The sequence below is a fragment of the Macrosteles quadrilineatus genome, unplaced genomic scaffold, assembly GCF_028750875.1.
Source record: "Macrosteles quadrilineatus isolate MER2022 unplaced genomic scaffold, UCM_ALF_1.0 Scaffold_9__3_contigs__length_116548681, whole genome shotgun sequence".
NCBI lineage: Eukaryota > Metazoa > Arthropoda > Insecta > Hemiptera > Cicadellidae > Macrosteles > Macrosteles quadrilineatus.
Window position 1 is genome coordinate 23,271,604 of NW_026542602.1, and position 26,868 is coordinate 23,298,471.

Below are 26,868 nucleotides of genomic sequence, written 5' to 3' on the forward strand. Positions count from 1 at the left end.
TCCATACCAAGCAGGTATCGTTGATACATTAAACCCTTAATCATTTAACCTAAAAACAAGTTTAATCCTTGAGCATCTATGAACATGAGATATTCCTCTTAAACTTTCTCCAGAATAGCTACCAAATAAAATGTTGGAATATGTATCAAAGTAAAGTAAATTGGAACAATGTAATTTTATATCAGAATATAAATATTAAAAATATATAATTCACCTTAAATACCAGATTATAGTTTGAGGTGTTTCCTTGTGTGTATATGAGTATGTGTACTCGCCCAACAGGCAGGCTTAAAATCCATAAGTCCAGGGGCTGGTACGGAGGTTGGCCTAAAAATCGTAAAACATTGCGTTATCCTCCCTATGTGGGAGTGTGTGTGTGTGTGTGTACTCGCCCAACAGGCAGGCTTAAAACCCATAAGTCCAGGGGCTGGTACGGAGGTTAGCCTAAGAATCGTAAAACATTGCGTTATCCTCCATGTCACCTAATTTCCCTTTCACCTCGGACTATAATCTGACAAAAAAAAATAACAAAAAATTAAAAAATCTCTGTCATTCTTAGTAAATAAAATGTCGTAGGCTAAAATGAACGGTTCGCCTAGTAAATGGCCTGATGACTTTTAAAATGAACGGGTTGACAGAGACAAAAAAACATATAAAAGAAAAATATCCTTTGTCAATGGTAAAAAGGGTTAATTGAAAGGCTTCACCGAGTAAATAACCCTTTACATTTGTCAAAGGGGAAAAAATTGGGAGGTGGCAAATCTGTTATGGAGTGGCCATCACCGTAAGCTGCGATGGTTGGGGCAGCCTACCCCAGAGGTTAGGACTCTTGGTGAAGCTCTGGGTTAACAAAAAGAACGCGCTGAGACCCTACGGCCTAGCCTAACAGCTTACCGTGGTGTGGAAACTGGGTCACCTAAGCTCTTTTGAGATTAGGCAGCTACATACAATTGAAATAAGATTAAAAAAGGTTGCAGCTATAGTTTAATTATATGTCTAGGTAGTGTTGACGTCTAAAGTCTTAAGCATGGAAATGATTTTTAAAACCATTAACTTAACACCATTTACTTGAAATGAGTATACTCCTCCTCCTCTTCTTTTTCCCCTTCGTCGTCCCTCTCCTTTTCTTCCTCCATTTCCCTCATCTTATCCTCTTCTTCCTCCTTTTCCTCTTCCTCTTCCTGCTCCTACTCCTTCTCCTTTTCTTCCTCCTTCTATTTCTTCTCCACCTTCTCCTCCTTTCTCTCTTTCTTCTCCTCTTCTTCCTCCTTCTCCTCCTACTCCAGGTATAATATGTTTAATTACATATTTAGAAATTGAATACGCAACCTTTATTTTATTTTTTATCTTCTGTTATTTATTTATCCTTATAATGGGTGTTCTATGTTTACAAGTCCGTAAAATGATTAGTTTTCATTGCTCTAAAACTAATTTCAAACACATAATAAGAAATAAATTTACTAAAATAAACAGTACAATCAAATTGTTTCTCTATAATCCCTGGTAGGTATATAACTTTTACTGTAGATTTAAGCAACCATATTAACCAATTCCCATCTGTACTCTAATTCTGTTGAAAAGTGTAACTAGTTGACCATAGCATTCAGAAATCATCTAGACATTTAAGCATAGACCTTGACAAGAGGTGATCAGGACAGTAGACTGTGTCCATAGAAAATAATCATTAGCACTATATAGGAATGACTAAATGTTTACACTATTAACCAGAGATAATACCAATTTAACATCAGTATAAAAAAAGGATACATTAGAAGTTGTATACTGGTAAATCTAAACATAGAGCTATTATCAGTGCATTAGGTTCAATAACTTAAGTCAACATACATTCTAAGCTCTCCACTGTTGGGATATGACAGGTATAAAGAAAGATGTTAGACAATAATGCACAGGCAAAAGTCATCAGGTAGTTAAAAGAGTATGTTTACAGTTACAACAACAAAAAGTCATAGACAGTAAATTAAACACTTAACAAAGCCATTGATATTATTACTATGTGGTTAGCTAAACAGAAAACTGTGAACACACAAGGATTATAACAGGTTTTAATGTAGGTAGCAACAAGTTATACAGTAAACAGCTGCTGAGGTGGTGCATAAATGTGTATGTTGATCCATGAAAATATCAACAGGAAGTTACACCAGAAACCACAATCGATGGTGATAAAGTCAACACATATCAGTATTAGTTATCATATGTACAACTCTATAAAAGTTATTGTGTATTAGAACAGTACAATTATTAAGTGTAATACAATGCAGTACAAGTAATAAGTGGGTTCAGTACAGTACAGATGTAATACAGTGCAATACAAGTGTAATACAATATATTACAAGTGTGATACAGTACAGTACACATGTAATGTACCAATTTCAAGTTACAAAGATACAGGTAATTAATTTAAATCAGGTTACATTCATTACCATAAACTTGGTAAATTACCCTATTTGTTTCTTGTTATTCAACGTTTCAATAATTCAAGCACAAGTGATAAAGCTTCATCAACACTAGTTTAATTCCAAAAAGACTTGTTTTAGACTGTATACATAACTAAGGTTCAAAGTTAAGGTTATGTCACAGCTGATTAATTTGGCAGAAACATATTACACAAGAAATACCAGATATGAAGATGGGTATTAGTAAGATACAAACCTATAACCTCTGGGATCATAGTTCACACTACTACCACTTCAATACTAAAACTCAAAGTATTAACCCAACCAGATTGGTGACTGATAGGATTCGAACCCACAACCTCTGAATTGAGGTAGTGCATAGATATAAAAATTCGGATGTTATGCCAGAAAGATGAAGTCATTCACTTATCAGATTTACAACACTCCACAAAAGTGATAGTATATTAGTTGGGTGTATTAAAATACATTACAAGTAATAGTAAAAAGTACAGTACTCATTTTTTAATATGTTGGTGTAATCTTTTGTAGTAAATCTTCAGTGCCGGTTCGTTAGTCTCATAGTAATAGTTAAATTAAATGTTACAGTGATACAGATAAGTCTGTAATGGTTACCATTAATAAATCATTTAAGTAAGGTTATCGTCATTAATATAGAACAAGCTTTATCAGGTATTCTGTAGATGCTTTGTTAGTCAATATATCATTAAATCAAATTACACTGGGCAAACTTCATCGAGACTAGCGCTCCAGTGTCACAAATATGAATGAATAGACTTGGTATAATACAGAAAGTGAGGTTATGTTACAGATACAATCTTGGCATGGAAATTCACAGCTGATTAATTTAGCAGGTACATGTTACAAAACCATAAGAAATACCGGTTATGAAACAATTAGATACTAGTAGGGTTTAAGCCCTAGACTAAACCACTAAACTCTCTATACCATACTAAAACTCATTTTGACCAAGAATGAAACAATCAGTGGCTGGTAGGACTCAAACCCTCAGCCTCTGAGATTGAAGGTCTACACTACTACAGCTACAATACAACATCATACCAAAATCAACATATCACCCCGACCGGAAATAAACATTTAGTGACTAATAGGATTCGAACCCGCAAACCTCTGGGATCAAAAGCTCATACACAGACAGGAGACTACAATACAACACCGAAAATCAACATATCACCCCAACCGGAAATGAAACATTTAGTGACTAATAGGATTCGAACCCGCAAACCTCTGGGATCAAAAGCTCATACACAGACAGGAGACTACAATACAACACCGAAAATCAACATATCACCCCAACCGGAAATAAACATTTGGTGACTGGCAGGATTCAAACCAACAAACCTCTGAGACCAGAGGCTCATACACGGCCAACTACTAGATAGAAACATTATTCAGATTAAACATCATTCCAACAATACATAGCATATATGAAATGACCACGTTGGTATCACCATAGATAAAACATACTCCCTTAGTAGATTTCTCATCCTTATGGAACAGCTGAAGACAATTTTATTGTTAGTTCTGTACGGTTTATGTAGAGGTCGTCTTTTGTTTACAATTTTTTCCCGTTATTACAGCCATTTAAAACATCGTTTAACCAAATAATACGATCTAATCATAAACAATAACTTTTCCCCTAGTTATATAACCAAACAGCAAAGCACAAATCAAGAAAATAACCCTAAAATAATAGAAACAAAGTTTCGTCGACACTAGCGCCTTTGTGTCACGTACATGAACTAGACACGAAAAACGTGCTTCAAAATTTACAATGGGATGAGAAGTATACTTGTGTTGGTTAGTCTATGCCGTCTATGGTATCACTTAGCAAGAGTTGGCGGTATCACCTAATTACAGAGGTTATATAAGATGGCGGGAACCTACGTATGCAATACGTAAAGTGAGGCTTGGCGGGAAGATGAGGTTACGTTGTTTGGCGCGATAATAAAAGTGAGGTTATGTTACTTGGCGGTAAGGTGTTTTTTTTTCATTTAGCGGGAAGGTAAGGTTTTTTTTTGTTTGACGTGAAAATAAAAGTGAGGTTATGTCACTTGGCGGGAAGGAGAGGTTTTTTTCGTTTGGCAGGAATTGGCGGGGAGTAAGGGGTTTTTCGTTTGGCGCGAAAATAAAAGTGAGGTTATGTCACTTGGCGGGAAGGAGAGGTTTTTTCGTTTAGCAGGAATCGGCGGGAAGTAAGGGTTTTTTTCGTTTGGCGCGAAAATAAAAGTTAGGTTATGTCACTTGGTGGGTAGATAAGGGTTTTTTCGTTTGGCGAGAATTGGCTAGAAGGTAAGGTTTTTTTTCGTTTGGCGCGAAAATAAAAGTTAGGTTATGTCGCTTGGCGGTAAGGTGAAGCTTTTTTCGTTTGGCGGGAATTGGCGGGATGGTAAGGTTATGTCACTTGGCGCGAAAATAAAAGTTAGGTTAGACCACGTGGGTAAAAGTGTGGTTAGACCACGTGGGTAAAAGTATGGTTAGACCACGTGGGTAAAAGTGTGGTTAGACCACGTGGGACACCAGGGGGCATAGTTTAAGGGGAGGAGTGGGGATGAAATGCTGCTCTCTGATTGGTGCCCGCAAGAGCTGGGTAGCCTACTACATTATTAAACTTATTGCCATCGGCGATTACTTAATGATGCTACCGGATGGCATTTTGCCCCTTTTACATAATTTAACTTATTTTAAAGGGTTTTCCCACTTTCTGGATTGTGTCTTGACGGGTTTGTATTACATAGCCTATATGTTATAAATAAAAACATTTTGTTTTGCAAAGAAATCATTAAAATTTATATATATGTTTGTATAATGTTTAAGATGCATTGTATACTTACCTGATATTTAATTACTTAGCTAATCACTATATAATTACTAGTGTATTGTTTTCAGAAAAAGATTAGTACGTTATATGCGTTAGAATACGTTAAACGTTCAAACTCGTTTTGATACGATTTATGAAGAAACGTCTTTACTAGTATGATTAAAATGTAAAATAAATATTAGTTTTTAAGTCTAACAACGCATTTAGTTATACAAATTTTGTTTTAAAAACCAAGAAAATCTAAATCAAAATTTGTAATACGAGACCATTTATCCTTGGTAAATTTTGTTCTTAACTTCGGTCTGAAATATTCTACAGAAATGTACCTGTCTGCAATAGCTGTTTTATCCTAACATCCTATATTTATGTAATCCAATCGCAAGAAGTGTAATAATAAAAACCTTATGTTTGTCATTTCAGCCGAATTATGTAATTGTATTACTGGTTATGTTAGTGCAATAACATTAAAGCATCTAAAGCTGAAAACCAAATTAATATTGTCACACCATGATGATACAATGAAGTTAGCATGAACAAGCCGAATAAAAATGTAAATGTTTAGAAAGGTCCTTTACTATGATTGAACAGCTAAAAATACTTATTTTCAATGGATTTTATATCAACGATGTATACCATTGATTTTAGTGCCTACTTGTAATAATAATTTTTTCCCATTCAAGAATGTGTTGATAAAATCACGTAATATCATTGGGGTACTTAAAAAAATAAGTACCACATTATGTATCATTAGTATAATAGTCATTATTTACAACAACCTATCAAGTCGTTATTGCACATCATTATTACATTAAACCTTTTTAATTTTTCCTACGCCTAAATATAACTACCTCTCAGACAAAATTTATTAAATAGCTGTTATTATGTTACTTAAATAGTAAACCTGAAATATTGATAAAATAAATTTAGAAGGTTTTTGCAATTATTTTAAACGTTACATGTCAGGGAGTCGGGAATAGGCAACAAAATACTTTAATTAAATGGTATCAGTTGCATGGGATTTCGTACGGCTTAATCACTCTTGATTAAAACGGATAGTCTGACAAAATCAGGCTGCAATCAATCTTCCACAGACCCCAGTGCTGTTAACTTGTATGTTTACGTGTATATAGTTTGAGTAGTTCATCCCTTCAAAGTATTAAGCATCTACCTTATTTTAGATACTCCTACGAACTCAAATTTTGCACTATAATCCTAACCTAAGGATAAACATACATTAAGAGAATATAAAATTAAGTTTATTCGGGTTTAAAAATAGTTTCTTAGTAGCCTTCAACTATGAACTTCGCTACATAATGTCTTATTATAAAGCGTACAACTTAATGTCCTGTGTACGTTTTCATCTCTCAAGTTTGGAAGTCAAGCTGAGCAATACTGGTTTATAATTGCCTGTAGCATCCCTTTGAAACAAACTCTAAATTGAATGGTCAAAGCAGGCTAAACTTGGGCAAACTTGGAATTATTAATTGCGTTTTATCATCCAAAATGAGATTTTTAAAGTTCAAGTTATTTAAAAAATAACATTGTTGAAACAAAATTAAATGGTAAATTAATCAATATTTTCAATAATTTTTACCACTATATTCAGATCATTGTGTAATGACTCAAAAGTAATAATTTGATTAAATTATTATTGTTACCTTACAATATCCGTTTGGTGTTGGTAGATAGACAACTACATGTTTCGTGGCGACTGCCACATCCTCAGGTTATCCTCTTCTCAGATTCGTCATCAATTTAAAAACATAAAACACTGAACACACGTAGAAAAACACATTACATTAAACATTTATTTTGATACCGTCACGGTGCGTGCACGCGTTTGGTTTTTAAATTGATGACGAATCTGAGAAGAGGATAACCTGAGGATGTGGCAGTCGCCACGAAACATGTAGTTGTCTATCTACCAACACCAAACGGATATTGTAAGGTAACAATAATAATTTAATTAATATAAAGCAATATCCAGAAGTAGGACAATGAATTCTGTAATAATTTGCATCATACAGCTAATTAGCTCAAGTAGTTAAGAATATTTTAAATACTTAATTTAAAATCAACATTAAAATCAAGTTTGTACGCAATGGCTGAATACCTTTAAATGGTCAAATTTATCGCATTCAAAATGCGTATAGGTCAGCTAAATGTGTTAGGCCTTTTTTTAAACTCCGGAAATCTAAAAATAACCTTCAAACCTCTTTGAATCCAATATTTTAAACAATTTATAGAATGTAAAAAAATAAAAGTGAAATACAAACAATATTTTGTTTTAAAAAGTCCACAAAGTCGCTTGTCCCTTAATTTTTATTTTAAATCCTGATCTAGATGCTTGCCATCCGTTTTGTTGGGCAACAATTGAACAATCACATCCTTTGGTTTGTTTATAACATCTAGAGAAAGACGTACAGAACAAATTACAATGCTGTATCACACAAACTTTCAATTGGAAAACACTTGTCCACCATATGAAATAATAACCTTTGTACAAGATTGGAAAAATTAACAATCTATATTAATCTATTCCAGTGTTTTCTTTGGAGCTTTTAGAGATGGGAGTGTGGAACAAATTAAAAATTTTATTCCACAAACAATTCAACCCCAAAACCCTAGTGTGCTGCATGAAACTCTTTTTGTGAGTTTGTTTTGACAAAGAACGTGTAAATTAGTTCTAGATTGATTGTAATTTGACATTTGGTTTGTCAAGCGAAATAGTATATTACGTTACTAGTCCTGAAAATAAGTGTTTACCGGACGAGTGTGGTCGTTCCCGTGCGAGACGAAGTCGAGTACGGGATTACCATACGAGTCCGGTAAATACATTTTGGACGAGTTACGTACGATAGTTTACGCCATACAACTAAATCTCTAAAAATCCTTATATATTACCACCAACTAAAGGACTAAAAATCACTAGTCATAACCTCTAAGCGAGGTTATGTTTTTGTCTACAATCACTCATTGCCACCCAAATACAGTATAATCAGCTGATTGGTGTCCGGTAAAACTCATTGCAGTACAGTAGTACGCAATGAAACCCCATTTGAATAAGCTGGCGGCAAACAGCTGTTTTCTGGACTAAATACTTGCGTGGGAAGTTCGTTAAAACAGTGTAGTATGGCGTAAATGTTATTACGCTTTACTGCACATTGTCCAAGCGAATGCAGTATTTTAAATAAAATTTACCCAATAGCTTTCTAGTTTCGGATCTCGTTACAACTTTTTTTTGTATTACTTTTAGTTAATTGGTGGGTACTTACATGTCATTTAAAATTATGAGATTTCAGCTGTAGGGCAATGAGCATTGCATATTGACAGTTAAAACAAAATTGTGTTTGTACAAATAATCCGGTGAAATAAAAGATTATGTTACGTTGGAAAAATAATACAAGTAAATAATTTTCACCCTCAGACATTGTCTAAGTAACTTTTCATTCCTATTTAAAATGTATTTATTTTTTTTAAAGATTTTTACAATTTTGGAAATTTTGAGACTAAACTAAAATCATTTTCTTAAGCATTTTATGATGCATAAGAGCATATGGTTATTCTTATGTTGTATTGGGTATAGTTTCAATTTTATTAGGACTGTAGATCAGTCCGTAGATAACTACAAAAATTTGACATAATTACCACTTTCAATCCGCGTATAAACACTAGATTATTTGTCAGAATCGTTTAAAACCTGTACATTTTAATTTATAACTTTTATCTAATCTAATGAAAATAAAATGTTGAAAATCAATATCTTGACCACAAAAGTTAACATTTCTACAAGCATATCAAGTTTTTATCACCAACCCAGCTTACACAAAATAGCCTAACTATTTAAACTAGAAAAGAACGCTTAAGTTGCGATTGATTTAGTATGAGCAGCCCCAATTAATTTCATATTGTATGCACGAGAATACTTTAAACTTGATACAGTGTAAGCATTGAATGTTTCAATTGTTTTGTCAAGAGAAAAGATATTTAATTAGTTTATCATTTCTTAGAAACTTAGAACGGAATGTGTTTGTTTGTATTTATGTTTACTGTTACTCAATAATATTCAATACAGTTATATTAAACTATCATAAAAATATTGTATTTTAATTCCATTTCTCTCTAGCTAAGAAATGTACTATAGCAATAATACAAAATCATTTGGTCCAACAAGAAAATCTTATTGTTTATGGAAACAAACACAAAGTGAGTGTTGACCACGTAAGGCAATATGATGGACGCCTGCTGGCCCGTTCGTCTGCACACCTTGTTTACGTATTTTAAACTATAAAAACTTGTTTCTATAAAGGTTGTGTTATTAAACTTATGTAGTTATTGTGACATAACTCAATCATGCTACGTCCTAATATCACACTTATTTTTTTCTTTGCTGATAAACATTACGATAAACATTGTGTCTTGGTACTACTGATTATTTAATGATCCGTTAATTTAATTACTCTACATTATGATATACGAGCCTTTTATTAGCCTTGTAAGTTTGTTGAGATTCTCTGATAATTTAATTACACAGGTCAATTATTAGGGTGGCATGAAGTTGTGTCAAATAAACAATAAAACCAACAAAAGATATTGAATGCTGTTTGCCTACGTTTGTATTGAACACAGAACTTTCATCATTCCATCAATGAACAACAAATTAATGAACGTCTCTCAAGATTGATTGAATGTTGAACTAGTTTCAGCGACTCAAGTACAACAGCTTCAAGTGTGACAGTCAACTCAAAATTCACTTTATGATTGATGAATATCATCATGTAATAGTTGACCTTAAAAATATTCTAAGAATAATTATTATGTATAAATGTGTTGAAATTTCATATACTCATGTACTCTATTGTGTAATGGCAAAATGTTCTGCCAATATTCAATATTCAATTCTACAGCAATATTTATTTTGCGTAGACTAATTTTATCATACACACCTTTACAAAATATGAACACCGCTCGATCAAAATACTAAAATGTAAATTTACTTCTAAATAAGTAAATCACGCAACGAGTTTTTTTTACATAGCTTTGATATTTCTGTATGAAACAAGCAAAGCCACCCCTGAGAAGACGTACAGCCTGACAAATGTTACGGAAGTTCTGGAGCTTGAGAATATATCTTCGATATCTGCGGTGCAAATGCTTCCATTCCCATGACAAAGTTAAACTACGTCATTTTGCATACAACATCGTAAAATATGAAAATGCAATGTGCATTAAACTTGATATAGTAGACTCAAACATAAAAATTTTACAGATGAAATTGATAACTACCAACTATAAGACGCAAGGAAATCATCGAAAACAAACCTAATTGGAGTGAAGATTGATCTGCAAACATCCCTAATTATGATACTTTCAGCCAATAAATTTAATTGAAGCCAATTTTGTATATTTCATCATTTATTTCACTATGCAAACATAATAACAATAGTAGTATAATGCTATGCCGCTTATATTCTAAGGAAAATGTATTAAACGAAAAAATAATATTCTTACTTTCTTTCCTTTACATATTATATGAAAACAAAATAGTAAACATTTTTGAATTAGAATTTTGGGGGTTGTGACTCTGTTTGGATATGTAGGTCTTTGTGTGTGTGTGTACAGATGTCTGTGTGGATGTTAACATAGCTACAGACTACACCTATGGTCCGATTTTGATAGAATTTTGTATGTGGGTAACAATATCTTGTATCTCTAGGCGCTTTTCATTCTTTGGAAATTTTGATTATAATGATGATTTTCCCATGAAAAACCTATAAAATAACTGAAAAATTTTATTTAAAGAAAAACTGCTCTAATAATGTTTATGAAAGTTTTGTTCGGTATGGTCCTTTTGAATTGTACCCCAATTTTGATTATTAAATTACGGTTCAAAAATACTTACAACTGAAATGAATAACATACAAATGGTTACTTATAAATACTCTACACCATTTCTTAGAACTTAACGTTTGCTTATTTTTTTAAATTCATGTATATTAAATTCACTTGGTTTGGAATATAGATCTAAAGAACGCTGGGAGTTAGAAAATGTAAATTCCTTGTGATTCCTTTGAGGTTACGTTTAAAATATTTGCCCGAACTTCAAGACAAAACTTAAATCTCAACGTGTTCAATCTTTTATGATTACACACCAACACAACTTATATTTAAATTATATAACTTATAAATATTTCACAATTAAAAGGAAAATTATGGATAAAGACCTAATTGAGGCAAAATAATTCATTACGTGCCCTGATAATTTGCTTTGAGAAAAACTTTGATAAGTTACATACATTGCAAAGAATTAGTTGTTAGATTAAAACAATTCAAAATACTATTTTAAAGATTGTACAAAAATACCTGAAAATTTGAACAAAGAGGCCTACTTCAAACTGCAGGGTTATTACATATGTAAATGGTTCGTAATATCTCTTGGGTGAAAAATCGTCTCATTCCGTTAAAAACAGACAAAGGTCATCCATGTTTGAAAGTCGTTTGTCAAATGTACGGGAGTTTCAATTGCAACATTGAGCTAGAAAAGAGTTCGTATTTATGATTTTCCTTTGCACTATTTTATGTCGTTTTAGGGGTTTTCTACAAATCAAACCAAATCATTTATTAAAACAAATAATACAATGTATAGCAACGTCAAGGTAAAAGTTTAAAAACTATTTTAAGGAACTTAGATGATCTAAAAATTCATCAACATTGTATACAGCTAAACTACATAACATTGATACTATGGTGTTCTTGAAAGACTTAGAATTCAGACATTTGATATTACTCGGCAACAAGTTAAAAGCTTTTTTCCAAACTCACAAAAAGTTACAATTAATTGTAGACTTAAAATTACACTGGTTTATTCTGAGAAAAGAGTGCTGCCTGGTGTTGTGGTAATGTATAGATTCATTTGTAGGAAAATCATCCAAGTTATTTCTGATATACATTAAACAATCCAATATATACAAAGACACAACAGTTAATATTTTATGCTCCCTAAACAAAGGCTGACAATGAGTCCTAGATCTAACATTAAGCATCACTCTAACTGCTCTTTTCTGCAAGATTAGGAGTTTTTTTAAATTACTAGAGTGACCCCAAACAATAATACAATAAGATGACTATGAATATGAGCAAAGTACACAACCTTTAAAACTTCTACACTGACAAAATATTTAAGTCTTCTTAACATAAAAACACCCCTTGCCACCTTAATACAAGCTAGATCAATGTGGGAGTTCCATTTGATGTTTGATTGAACACTTAATCCTAAAAACTTTACTACATTATAATTAGTACATTTATAACTAAATTCCAGGTTCTGAGTTTTATTCTCATTCAGGCACAAAGAATTGGTAGCAGTCCAATCCATTATTATGGAATTGGCCTCAGCATAGGACTGTTGCGCTAAGATAGCATCACTGGAACTTATTTGCAGAGCCAAGACATCAGCATACATATAGGCACTTACATTACAATTGACAACAGAACAAGGCAGATCATTAACATATACAACAAATAGTGTAGGGCCTAAAATTGACTTCATTAGACACAACGGCTGGAGCGAAATTAAGCATCAACAAATTGTTTGTAATCTATACTATAGATATAATTCAGAGTTTCCAATTACCTTAACACAGTTTTGTCCTTATTTGTAGCTTCTTTTATGTAAATAACTTAGTAAAACATTTACTTAAAAATTCTGTACAGTACCTAATCTTTGCCACAAATTTGTGGCTTACCTGAAACCTGCAAAACAATCAGAGTTTCATAGAATTGCAGCAGCGACATAATCCAATGTCGTGTCAGCAGTAATTCCACAGATTTCAGTATGGATTACAATTTGACATTTTCCAACAGTTTTATCATTGCGGGAAGTCAAAGGTTAATATTATGTCTTTCACCTCTTTATATAATTCAATTACTTAAATTGGTTATATATGGTTTTGAAAGGAGGGTGTTTTTTTTTGCCTCTGTGGACCTCAACACGAAAAAGTAAATTGGTCCCGGGTCCAGGTCTTACCATGAGACCTACGTTAATAGCTTATTTTCTATGTGGGAAATTCGCATTTCTGTAACATTTCTGTAAGCGGCAGTGGTTTTCCACAAATCTCTTCATGTGGAAGGTAATATATACACTATGGCAATATATCCACACACGTTGAATTTACAAGTTATATGATATTGCTTTAAGGCTCAATTTGTCATTGCGGTTGTCTTACGTTAGTTGTAGTAATTTTATTTTTAAAACCGCACAATAAATACATTTGTATGCAATTAGCCTATACCATCTAGGTCTATCGCTTGCCTGGAGAATTCAATTCAAATATTATACATGCATGATATACACTATAATCAATTTACAATCCAGCTTGAAGGAAAATAGTCGTGTGCCTTCAATTGTAAACCCTCTAATGTTTTCTTATAGAGAAACTTATCAACTTCAGGAACTATATAAAGAATAGGAAATATATAAGAAACTGTATACTTGTAACCAAGCCTCAGACCATAACCATCCAGGTGTACTAATTTTATAACCGGTGTAGAAAGTAACTATAGAAAACTCAAGATATAAGAACACTACATATCATCACCTAGCATATCATATTTATCTGTCAAATCATTTGTGAATTGAAACAAACTCTAGAAAAAGTGTATGAATAAATAAATTCAGAAGTATTAGAAAGTTCCTATCAGCTAACAAGAATGCACTACACGTATCATACGTAATTTATGATCAAATTTTAAATGTTATCATGATGATGTCGAGTTAGTTATAAGTTTAAACGTAAACTTTTCAATGCGGCTAGGTTAATACCTATAGATCCAAGTGAAAAGCTTAACACAGCAAATCAATTATGGAACCAAGCCATAATTGTGTGTTAAATCGTGTACTGTAAACGTGTAATATTTTTCTATACAACAATGGTTTACAACAATTGTGTAGCAAACAAACGAGTGTGAGTTCGTTACAGGTTACCACTGTCTGGTTAATTTGAATATACAGGGTTAGTAAAAAGTCTGGAGACCCCCTGTTAATTGTTTGATGACCCATACTAGAAACACTAAACTCGGCAAACATTTATGGCATGTTATGAAGTAATTTTTGGGCATAACCACCACTTGGTGTACATCCCCAAAATAGGGGATTTCGGGGAAAACTAAAAAATTTCAAATTTTAAGACCCATTGAGTGACCTCTCATTTTGAAGGTCCTGGAAGATGTCTCTATCTTAACACGGTAAAAAATGGCGGTCAATTGAAATTCTCAGAAGTTAAATTTAACTTACAGCTTTCCAAGTATGGAGACCCCCTGCAAATTTTGTATCGGCTCACACTAGGAAAACTGAACTGTTCACACCTTTATGGCATGTTATGAAGTGTTTTTTGAACCTGATTGCAACTTGGTTTCCAAACCCAAAATTTTGGGGGAAACTCAAAAATTTTAAACGTTGAGTCACTAAGTCACTCGATGGGTCTTACCATTTGAAATATTTGAGTCTCCCCCAAAATCCCCCATTTTGGGGATGTACACCAAGTGGCGGTTATGCCCAAAAAGTACTTCATAAGTTGCCATAAAGGAGTGCGGAGATTATTTTTTTTGTCATGGGCCGTTAACAAATTAACAGGGGGTCTCCAGACTTTTTACTAACCCTGTATAATTGTTTAAATAGCTTGCACATTATAAATACTGTATTCAATCCTACAATTAATCTATCTATTGAAACAATTTAGGTAGCTACAAAATGAACGACTTTTGAAAATCTATGAAGTTGTTTATAGACTAGTTATCAGTTGAAGAGGTAGAAAGTAAGGACTTTGAATCACCTTTGGGGTCTCCTTGAAACTAACTAGTTCCAAAACTGACAAGACTATTAAACCTAACTTTGTTACGGATCCAAAGACAAACCACGAACTTTCTTGTTCATTGCACAAATGTTATGATAATAGAAAAAAGACTCAGTGTTTTATACTAAAAGTTAGTTTTTCCCTTTGAAAATGAGGCATAAAAATATATTCAGTAGTATTCTTTATTACAATGTTAAATGTAATGTACCTATTTAATTTTATGTTTATTTTTCCTAAAATTTTCTGTATACTGCAACCAAAACTGTTTTTGGAATGAAGTAAACATGACGTTCCAATTTATGTTATGTTCAATCAATGGGAAAAGTAGTAATACTGGGGGGAACCAAATCCTATCCGAAACAATGAAATAAAGGTAATATGACGAACAAGGTAATATAAACAATTTAAAATAAAATACAGTTTTTAAGCTATGGGACCCTTTGTACAACACACACAAATATACTGTATATATTTATATTAATTTATATCTACCATACGGAACCAATTTGCATGTATATTTTAAATGACTACAAAATAAATTTTAATTAATACTTTATCTTGATTCTTAGAGCTAAATATTGCTGCAGGAGTTCTCCTCAACGTCTGCAACGATAGAACGGATTCAATATGTTTTCAATATTAACACTATTAGTCATACAAAACCAAAAGCTGTTCTCATGACGTATGCAAAAATCTCTTTTTGTAGTCAAACCATTAAAACAATCTGAGTGAGTTAATTCATTGGGTTAGTTTCAGTAATATAAAGTCCAATGTTATCGTAATATTAACCTTAATTATTTATTAGGCCTATAGGACATGCACATGATAACAAGTTTTTAAAATCAAATTGTTTGCTGTAATTACTAATATTATTATTTTTTGTAATGTTATATACTTATAGTTGTTTATGTGTATCCATTCAAAACGGGTTAAATTAACTGGTACAATTTTAAAAGCACTTAATGCATGGCGTTAGTATTTGCAGTTTAATAAATATAGCAACAACGTCGAATAATGGTAAAATCATTTAAAACACTCCGAATCCAAGACTGTAGATAATAACGGAAAATTGTATCGCTATAGAATGTACTTACACTTCTTGGCAAGATTCAATATGGCTGAAAGGTTATACCATCAACGATAACAGGTCATTTACTGCGTTCAGACCTCAGTTTATTGTGATATCCTCATCGAATATACCTCTTCTTTTTACATCCAACATTCCAAACAACATTTTGAAGTCAAACTTGTGTTAAGTGTATATTTTATGTATAAATGAATTTTTATAACATTAAAAGCTCTAAAAAAATATGTTTGGTGTTCATTATTGGATGTAGAAAACAATTTAATTACATATCACATCCAATTACTAAATAAACCACAGTAAATGCAAATGCAAATTTTAGAGGTGCAAATTTAAAGAATTTAAATTCTACTGCCAAATATGTGTTCTCTAAACAGTTACTTCAAACGATGAAACTCATTTACGTTAAATCCGGTATTAAGAAACTTATACAGTACTAGGGATATATTAATGTATTTTAAAGCCTTGGGTTGCATTTAAAAAGAATTGTAGTATGAACCAAGTTAATAAAATGCTTGGTGACACACAATCTTCATATTTTAAAAACTTGTTACTAGTTATTTTCATAATAAGAACACCTGAAGTTTGAAGCCCAAAGTGTTAACACCGAAAGTCGTTTATTAAAAAGCTTTTCTTTCACATCGAGGCACTACAAATCTTACATAACCACAACACAATTAAAATGACAAAAAATGTCTTCACGAATAACCTAATAAAAAACTATTTTTAATGTATGTATATGCGTTACTCTGCTTAATTGTATTAATTGATGATACAAATAATCTGATGACGGAGCTTTGATGCAATCACCTAACATTACTAGTCTACCTTCACAAATCGATAAATTAATATGTATAATGTATTGTGTGCTATGTAGTTATGTAAGTAAGTTTAAAAAAAATCTGTACAACCAAATCTCAGACAAGTTTTGTCGGTAAAAATATTTCAAGACCTTTTATTTCAAGATTTTTTTATTTTATAACGAGAACACGAATAAATAAACACTGTAATGGTTTGCATTAAAATGTAATTTAAATAGTTTGTATCATAGTAGTTATAAATCATATACAACAATTGATGATAGCCGTATCGGTATCATGGGATTTTGTTAAACTAAATCACTCTTGATTAAAACGTAGAGTCTGACAGATTTAGGCTACAAACAACCTTCCATTGTCCGCGATGGGTGTGTTCAACAGTTTATCTTGCACGTTTAATTATAGTTTGATATATTATGTATTCCTCTAAAGTATTTATCATATGCATTGATTTATGTATACACATCCAAAAGTTTGAAAAATTTCGTTATTTCCACAGTGAAAGCAGCCTTTATAGAGCGAAGAGATAGGGATTTTTATTAGTGATGAAATCCGGAATAAAACGCTATCTATATCTAGATATAGAGGTATGTCTTGAACTGCTTTAAACATTAAAATATAATTAATTCGTAGTTGAAGTTAGTATATTTAATAATGTATCTTTAACCAATTTTGAATGCTTATGTTTATAGTAAACACGATGAGGTATTTTGAAAACATAGTTGTTGGCGGTCAAGAAACAGTTACATAATAATAATAGGCCTACAAATAGCAAACCTTTTATTGTTAGCCTTATTGATCAGTAATAGAAAATAATATAATATTTTGCACTATAATGCTTTAAGCATGGTCAGGTATTTTTAAGTTACCACCAACAAGTTTATATAAAACATAACACTTGTCATCACTTTACCTATAATTATTTGTCGTTTGAAGACAATTTGGTGTTATTGCAGTTGTTTTTCATCACTTCGGGTTGCTACATTCATATTGATAAGAACATTTTTGAAAGAAGAAAGGTTGACTATTTAATGGGTATATTAGGTAATCTTGTATAGGAGGATTAAATGCATCAATACAGTATCTTATAAATCCATATATACACGTTTACAACTCCAGTAATGTTAAAAAAACAGTTTCGTAATTTATAAATAAAAAAAAAATTAAAAGGAAAAGGTTTTATATTTATAAAGCAATCGTTCTAGTTATACAACCTAACCGTGTTTGAATGATGTATTTGTAATAACAGTTTTATTAAAGAATCTGAGTATCAAGTTACCATCAGATAGAACCAATTTAATCTAGATTTGTCAAAACAAACCCACATCAATGAATGGTAATATTTCATGTTGCGTACAAGCGTTTTCCACGTTAATGGTTTGCCTGTGTGAATAGCAACACTGTTTTAATTTGTTCCGGACATCAATCTTTGGAAGTTCTAAACTTCCACTGGAAAATACTTATGTATATAGAATTTTTTTTTGTCCAATGATGCCGAGGGCAATCCTGATCAGGGCAATTTAAACCAAACGGATGTTGGGTTTTCTAAACGAGATGTTATATTATCTTAATTTGAGTGTTATATTATTCTGTATTCCTGAAATTGGTTAACCAAATGTTAAAGTCCAAATGGTTTTAAGCTTTTTTAAATTCGAAGGTGTTTGAAGCATTTTAACATTTTAAATGTTAAAAAACCTATCTTAACAAATAATAATGCGTTTTCTTGCGATGCAAATTAACTTTGTTACTATCAGTCAATACTTTTAATAGGTATTACCTTCTTTTTATCAATTGTGTTTTAAGTTGGTATAAGTCTGATTTAAAAATACTTACATATTATAGGCTACTAATGCAAAACTAAGTATTAAATTGATCTTTCTTACTTGACCTTGCAGATTTTCTTAATTTATTTAGGTTGAAGGAAGTTGATAATTGTGTATATTTAATCTGTAGGGTATGGACTAATCATAATTCAGAAATACAAAATAAATGTGATTAATATATTAATAAGCCAATTCTATATTCTGTATTCTGTACTGTCAGCCTAGTTTACACCATGCAACCAGACTATTTAAACTAAAAACGAACGTTTATGTGACGATTGCTTACAATAAAACAATAAAACTCTCATTACATTCGCAATACTTGTCACAGTGCAAACATTGAATGTTTCAATTGCTTTGTAAATACTGTTGTCTACAATAGATACTTTACTGTACGAATATAACAGTTCAATACTTAACTCAATAATATTAATTTATTTTCATGCGATTAATTTTTGAGATATCGTTTATTTATATTAAATTCGAGACTATTATTTAATATGCTTACAACACATATAAAGATTGATAAATTTATGAAAGGCTAAAAGAAACTACTACTACTATAAGTTACTATAAGCATGTTAATTGATCATACAAAATATATGCATTATATTGATAACATACTCACGGCATCCTTAACGTTACCATCTTATGGTTGATTGCTGGCTAGCTTATTAGAATTTTGCATTGCCACCCGCGGAGAAACAAACATTGTCAAGTTTGTTAATAAGTCAGTGTGTTAATAAGTCCCGGAACGGCTTAATATTTTTTAACCAACATAGATATGGTGATACATTATTGAACTGAACAGTATAATAAAGCCTATACCTCAAAGAATTGGATTTAGTCAAGTCAATGGCAAATTATTTGTTTCTTAATCATACATCCATAGTTTCTAAAAATAAATTTTACAAAAAGTAAAACTGGAAATATATACACTCAGAATAACATTTTACGATATTCCCATGCTCAATTTGACTATCATCGTTCGCAAATTTGCATATAGATCTGAAAATAGGGGAAAAGCGTTTACAACAACACCAACTAGCTAATGCGGCTTTGTATACGGCGAATCCAGACAATATGGTTCAACAGAGCTATCTCAGTATACCTATTTGTGCGAGTTTTGTTGAATAAATTTACATGGAGATAGTATAGACATGATAAATACATTTATCCATAGTAGTCTTAAAATAGGCATGTCAATTACAGCTGGAAAAGGAAACATAAAACTCAAAATCGTTAAAGCCTGTTGAATTGAGTTTTATTTAAATAATTATTAAATATCATGAATCCTTTGGACAAACAAGTTTTGTTCTTTACCCATACTAATAATGTTCTTAAGTACTAAGATGAAGATACCATTGAGAAAAATGTATTATAATAATTACATTATTACCAGTAGAATTTCTCTTTTAACCCCCCCCCCCAAAATCGTTCATTTGTATTTATCAATAAATAAAAAACTAGTTTTAAAATTGAACAAAAAAATCTATAATTGCGAGGAAGTAAAGTTTTTAACTTCCAAAAATTTCTCTTCCAAGCAATTCTCTTATTCTATACAAAGTTTTGCCTAGGAAATTTCAATATCAATGTCAATATAATATTAAGGTTTGCCTTGTTGCACGTTTGCCTATTCAATGTAAGTGATTTAAAACCAATACCTATGGCGTATATTATATTTGCATACCAGTCTCGTAAAAAAAAAACACGAAAAAAACAATTGAAAATACAATAAAACCTACAGATACAATTATCTTGTCAAAATCTTAACATCTAATTTGTCAATTATTCACATAAGTATAACCTATTAAACTTGACCAAGTTTTTTTACTATACTTATAAGAAACAATTTAACGCTATCCGTTGAAATATAATTTAAAACAATTCTGGGTTAATACCGTTAAAAACAAAAATAAACCAAGGAATGCAATTAAAATAAAATTACAGGCTTAGGAGAAAATTAGAGACGATCTGGTTTAAAACGAATGCAAAATAAGACCTTGGTTTTGTGCTCACCAAAATCATCTACTGGGTTGATTGAAAACTAATCTCAATCTTTTTCAATAAAAAATCAATATAAAAAGACAGGTTTTGCATACGAACTATTAAATACACTGTCTCTCCCCCGGAGCAATCAGCAGCCCAAGTGCATTCCCAGATTTTATAGAGGTCTTTTTTAAAAAGGGTTGCTGGTAAAACTTTACTTCAGTACAGGCCCAGTACGAATAAGTTGGACCATTTATTAGTTAGTAGCTATGGTGAGAGGATCATGATTGTATTAATTTATTATGTTTAAAAGCTTGCAGTGAAATGTGTATAATTTGTAAAGTTGAGCGGAATATAATAATTAGTGAACAAGTTATTTTTAAATTAGCCTATTAAATACAAAAATTGGTGATGAAAGCTATGACTTTTAATGTTTCAGTGAATAATGTAAGTAAACATATCATGTCTAGTAAAATAAACGAATATTATTAGATGGTAAAAACAAATAGAAACGCCATTGTAAACTGTTTGAATTGTAGAAAACTGATTCCAAACATAACAATTAAAAGTTCATCATGAACATCGAAAGATTTATATTTAGCAGCCAATGTTTACGGAGTTTATCCACCCCCATATATGGCCAGGATATTATATTTGCGATATTTACTCAATAACGCCTACTTTAATAACGGCTGAATCGTATTTAATGTGTGGGTCATTAATAATTCGAAACTTTTCAATAATATACAGTACAGTATAAATCTGTTTACACAACTATCAAATAATATATACTCTGAAATATTTACTCTTAAGACAAAACCATATTTTTTAATAAAATAGTATTTTGCTTCACAGCAAAAAAATAAATTTCTCTTTAAAGTTAATGTATTTGTGACACATGTATGTAATTCATACATTAATTCAAACATTTGATAAATAAAGCATTTGCATTGCCTTAACGAGTGTTCGGTTGTAATATTTTGTAAAACCACGCGGATATTTCATGTTCAAGCAAGATACAACTTGAACAATAGACATTTTGAAGTTAATAAAGTATGCACTTAGGGCTTAGGTGGTATATTAAGGATGCATTTTTAGTAGTACAGGATATACTGTTTGTGAGTAGGTTAGGTATTCATTTGTTCAATCATACGAATGGTAGGGCTATTTTTCTTTACTATAAGCTGTAAGTTAAATGTTCGGCTTTTATATTACAACAATATCTGTTAGCATAAAACTACCAGTATATGTGAATTAATATTATAAATGTTATTAAGAGTGGGAGTTGAATCCTTTTGAAACATATGTGGGTCGATGGTACAATAGTATGAGGCTAAAACTAGACAAACAGTATTTTACTCACTAAGTGGTTCAAATAATGTGTGCAGTAGAGTACATTAAAGTTCATTTCGTTTGGTAAGGCTCGTTTTATGCATCACAGCTGTTGCGGTTGACCACGTAATCACACAACGTGTAGTATGTAGGTAGAAGCTCAGAATCGTGTATTGCTGACTCAATGGATAATAACTTTCCAAACTAAACCACACTTTGTCGAACTACTGCCAAGACATACGATCATTGTCTCTCGTGCTTAAGATATAGAATGATAGTGTAATGATCATGTTGAATGAATATAAGCAATGGAAACTCCTACGTTAATCCACGTGGACAGCTGGGAAGGACAGAGTAATAGTTTTACGATGATTTTTCATAATCGCATTAATCTATCTATAAGTGAGCTTATCCATTAAGGTTTATGGTGATTAGAAACTATTTTACAGACAAATAATACCATTCACAGTTTATTTTTTTATTTGTTAGTATTTCATGAATGAAAACTATTTGTATTTTGTTTCAACTACATTTAGTTTAGAGGGTTAATTTTATAAAATCAATTCTTATGTTTTTCCAACTTTTAGATTTCTTAATTTTTTCAAATTTAATCCGTTGCAAACACTCTTAGTTGTATCATTTGGCTATTAACACCAATTTTTAAGGATATGATATTATTCATAACATCGTAAAATACTATATAAATGCGTACTTAATTTTAAACTAAATAGTACAGCCAAACTTTAAAATACAATTATTTATATAGATTACCTTTTTCCATACATTTTCACACCATAAACTACTGAATTATTTTAATGTAGTCTAAAATACTATTAGTTTACATTTCCTTATAACGTTGTTTGAAAGTCTATAAGTTTAACATTTAAGCCATATATTGCTAAAATCCAGTATGAGTGTTTATTTGTATATTCCTTTCTAGAATGCCATGTGAGGTAAAAACTAGTGTTGCAGTCTGATTGCTGTTGGACCTACCAACGCAAGTCTCTTTATACATAGTGCTCTTTGATAAAACCAAACAACACGAGTTTTCATTGAAGATTTTCCCTTTATAAAATACAGGAATGAACTATGTTGGTCTTAAACTCTTCTAAACATAAATCTAGACACATAACTGAATCCGTTTTAGGCCTACTCATGAACATGAGTCCAAAAGTTAGTAAGTTATCAAAAATGGTTAAGAATTTGATTTGTTCAATCAAAGCAACCCCTTAGTCAGTGTTAACAAGCTAAATGGTACATTTACCACGGTCTGCTTGGTTTTAACAGGTTCAGTCCCAGCCGGCACACATCTATGTAAGACTTCTCTCCACACAGGAGTGAGTGTGTGTTAGATATCTCATTTCACGTAGTATTTCATTTTGGATTTCGATTGCTATTCATTTTTTTCTATAATGTAAAGTTAATTCATTGCGTCGGCAGCTAGAAACATGAAATGCACGATGTAATTAATAAATATCACTTATTTAATATACTAAACGAAAAAATTCAAAGTAGTCCGTTTGTATGAATTAAACATATTCGTGTATTAAATTGGTAACTGAGTGATAGCGGTTTGCGTTCAAGATGCGATGTAAATATTAGTTTATATTTTATGTCCATTTGGAATTTGATTTATATTTGATATAACTTCAATAGTCTGAACTAAAACACTACTGTTTATAAACACGTGTTCATAAACGATCAAATATCGTGCTGTAAAAATTGAACGGAATACTTTACTGCTTGTAGGTTAGACGAGATTACATATTGTTTATTAATTCGGCGTTTGCACATCGTTATGTGACGAATGCAATCATTTATGTAACCTTATAGCTAACACACACATTATTATCCATGATTATTCGCTAGACAATCATTAATTTAGCAATTATTTTACTAATTAGTTTTAAATTATCGTACTTTATTCATAATTTAGTTAATTAGTTAATGTAATAGCTATTATTTTTATTTAACTCTTTAAAATCAAATGACAAACATGTTTTACTGAAACTCTCAAAGAATTTCAACCCACCCCACTACTACTTTTTGTACTACAAATTTTTTTATAGTAGAATGGTTCAAGAGAAATCTACGTTTTTTCGTTTACAAGACGTGTCTGTATGACATGGCATTTCAACAAATATCTGAGGCCACTTCTTTTTGTTTTGTCATGTCTACCTAAAAAAATTAAATGGCGAAAATCGTGCAACTTTATTTTTCTTGTAAGTATTATACTATGAAATAGATTTTTAATAAGGATTAGGAATGAATAATCTTTTATATTCTAACCTAAACTGCAAATACATCAGCTACTATGTTCGTATCATCGTATCGCTTTCACTACATAAACACACATAAACTACATTCTGGTGACTTGAACACCGTAACCATAAACTTTGCGTAAAACTCCTTACTTTAACTTTAGCTGTACGTTCTTCGTATTGATATCATTCGAGGAGCTTTTATGTTTTCTGTCACTGACTATAATTCTAATACAATTTCCAGCCATACACTTACTAGAACATGACCCTTTTTAAATTGAATGTTTATTGAGTTTTGACACGTTGGACTACTGTAAGTAGTATCATAGATAAAAGGAGTATAGACACTACTGTCTACTCCTTTTATCTTTGGTAGTACTGTATATATTATATTGCACAATATATATTGTTGTTGTTGTTGTTGCGTGTGTATATATTGTTGTAGTATATATTGTTGTAGTGTGTATTGCTTACTTGAACAAATTAAACATACTGTACGATGAAACATATTTTACATGACTTATTGTACTATCGGTATTTTACCTGGTTTTATTCAATTTTATTTCAAATATTGGTGTAATAACATTGCCATATCCCTTAGTGGATTGCATAACTAAAACATATACCTCATTTACCAATGTCCATCATTGACTAGTATCAATATAAAATGTCATTGTAATAGCTCTGGAACTGCAATATTTACGGTTTCTATATATCTGTCATCAGTTACGTTTCTTTAACTGATGACAGGCTATACACCACTCAGTTACAGTAGTATTATCAATAGTCAAAGCTTAAAACCAATTTGAAATGATATTGTATTTTGATAAAGACGATCCGTAAAAAAATATTTCAAGGTGTTAACATGAAACCATGGTAGCGTGATACCATGCATGGGTCAGCATGGAGATACAAGCCATTTCTCGAATACCATAGTTAGAAATAATACTTTTATTGCGAATTGCTTGTTGGCAATTTAATTACAATAAATGAAGTTCCCATACAACGATCTAATACTACTTTTTAATTACATACTGCTTTAAAATTGTACAAATAATCAACAATGATTTATAATTTGAATCCAAACAGTTTCAAGTGTAAAAATATGTTCCATTACGCTGAGTATGTCACTAAATTTCTCCAGAGCATGAACAAGACTCGATGAATGGTCTTTGTCTAACCTTTAGATACTAGTGACTGATGGTCCTTCATGGACACACGTTACCCATTTAGTGTTATCAGACACTGATTAATTACTAGCATTGTGGACACATAATACATATACTGTATTGAGATAATCACTAGCTAGTACAAGCAAACAAGCTACTAGTATAATAATAGTTGATAACGTTTAAAAGCACACGCTCTGACCACTAGAGTTCGCCAAAGTTGATATGAAGTTGAAATCAACCAACACGTTGACCAATGTTTGACTTAATCATATTTTATGAACGACAGGAGTTTTGTTTCCTCAGCTGAACACGACTGTGGCCCAGAATGACAAATGATGTTGACAATATTGTGTAGTAACAAACACGTCCTCAGTTGTGGAGTTAGCTGTGGGAACATGACCGTGCATTAGTTAACAAATCAAACATAGGTATGAAACCTTCCTTACGACATGACTTGGCACTATTCACATGTAACTTTATTAATAATTCGCATATTAGAACATAAGAATATTTTTAGCCTTATAAAAAGGAAAAATTTAATCTTTTAAAACTGCTGAGGTACTAAATATATTGTAAACGGACAGGCCTGCCACGTAACAGTGAGCCCTTTCGGCTTCTTTAACATTTCAAATAGGGGTTTTGGACAAAAAATAAACTAAATTATACTGGTGAATCACCTCTCGTTGGTCACAATTAAGAAAAAAGGTTAACATGACCTGCGTTACTGTCAGATAAATCTGTTACAGGTAAATTTAATGTATAAAAGTTTCGTTTTGTATTTTTGTATCACATCATCAGTCCAGAACGTGCAGCTGGTTTTATATTTTCTAATTTTAGAGATAATCAGACAATAATTTAAATCATCCACACCACAAAAATAAATATGCAAAGTGACAAGATTCCTATACTTAAAACTACATGTTATAGACCTAAACTATTTGTTTCCTTTCGGTTTAAAAGTAAAGTTAGTGAATATACTTAATATACTTTTTTAACATTAATATTTTTCGTTATAGGGTGCTTTTATATTTATTCAAATGTTATTGAATCAACTAGACTAACATTTATTGCCTGTTATTTTCCATAGAAACTTTTCAAATATTGTGGCTATATTTGATGATTTTCCCCTACCATTCTAAATCTATATGTAAATTTATTCATGGAAACGCATCAGTTAAACTGATGGCTCTGATGATTAGGATCATTCAGACTTAACAAATACAAAGCTGCATTTGCTGTTAGGCGTGATTGGTATCTTTTTTAC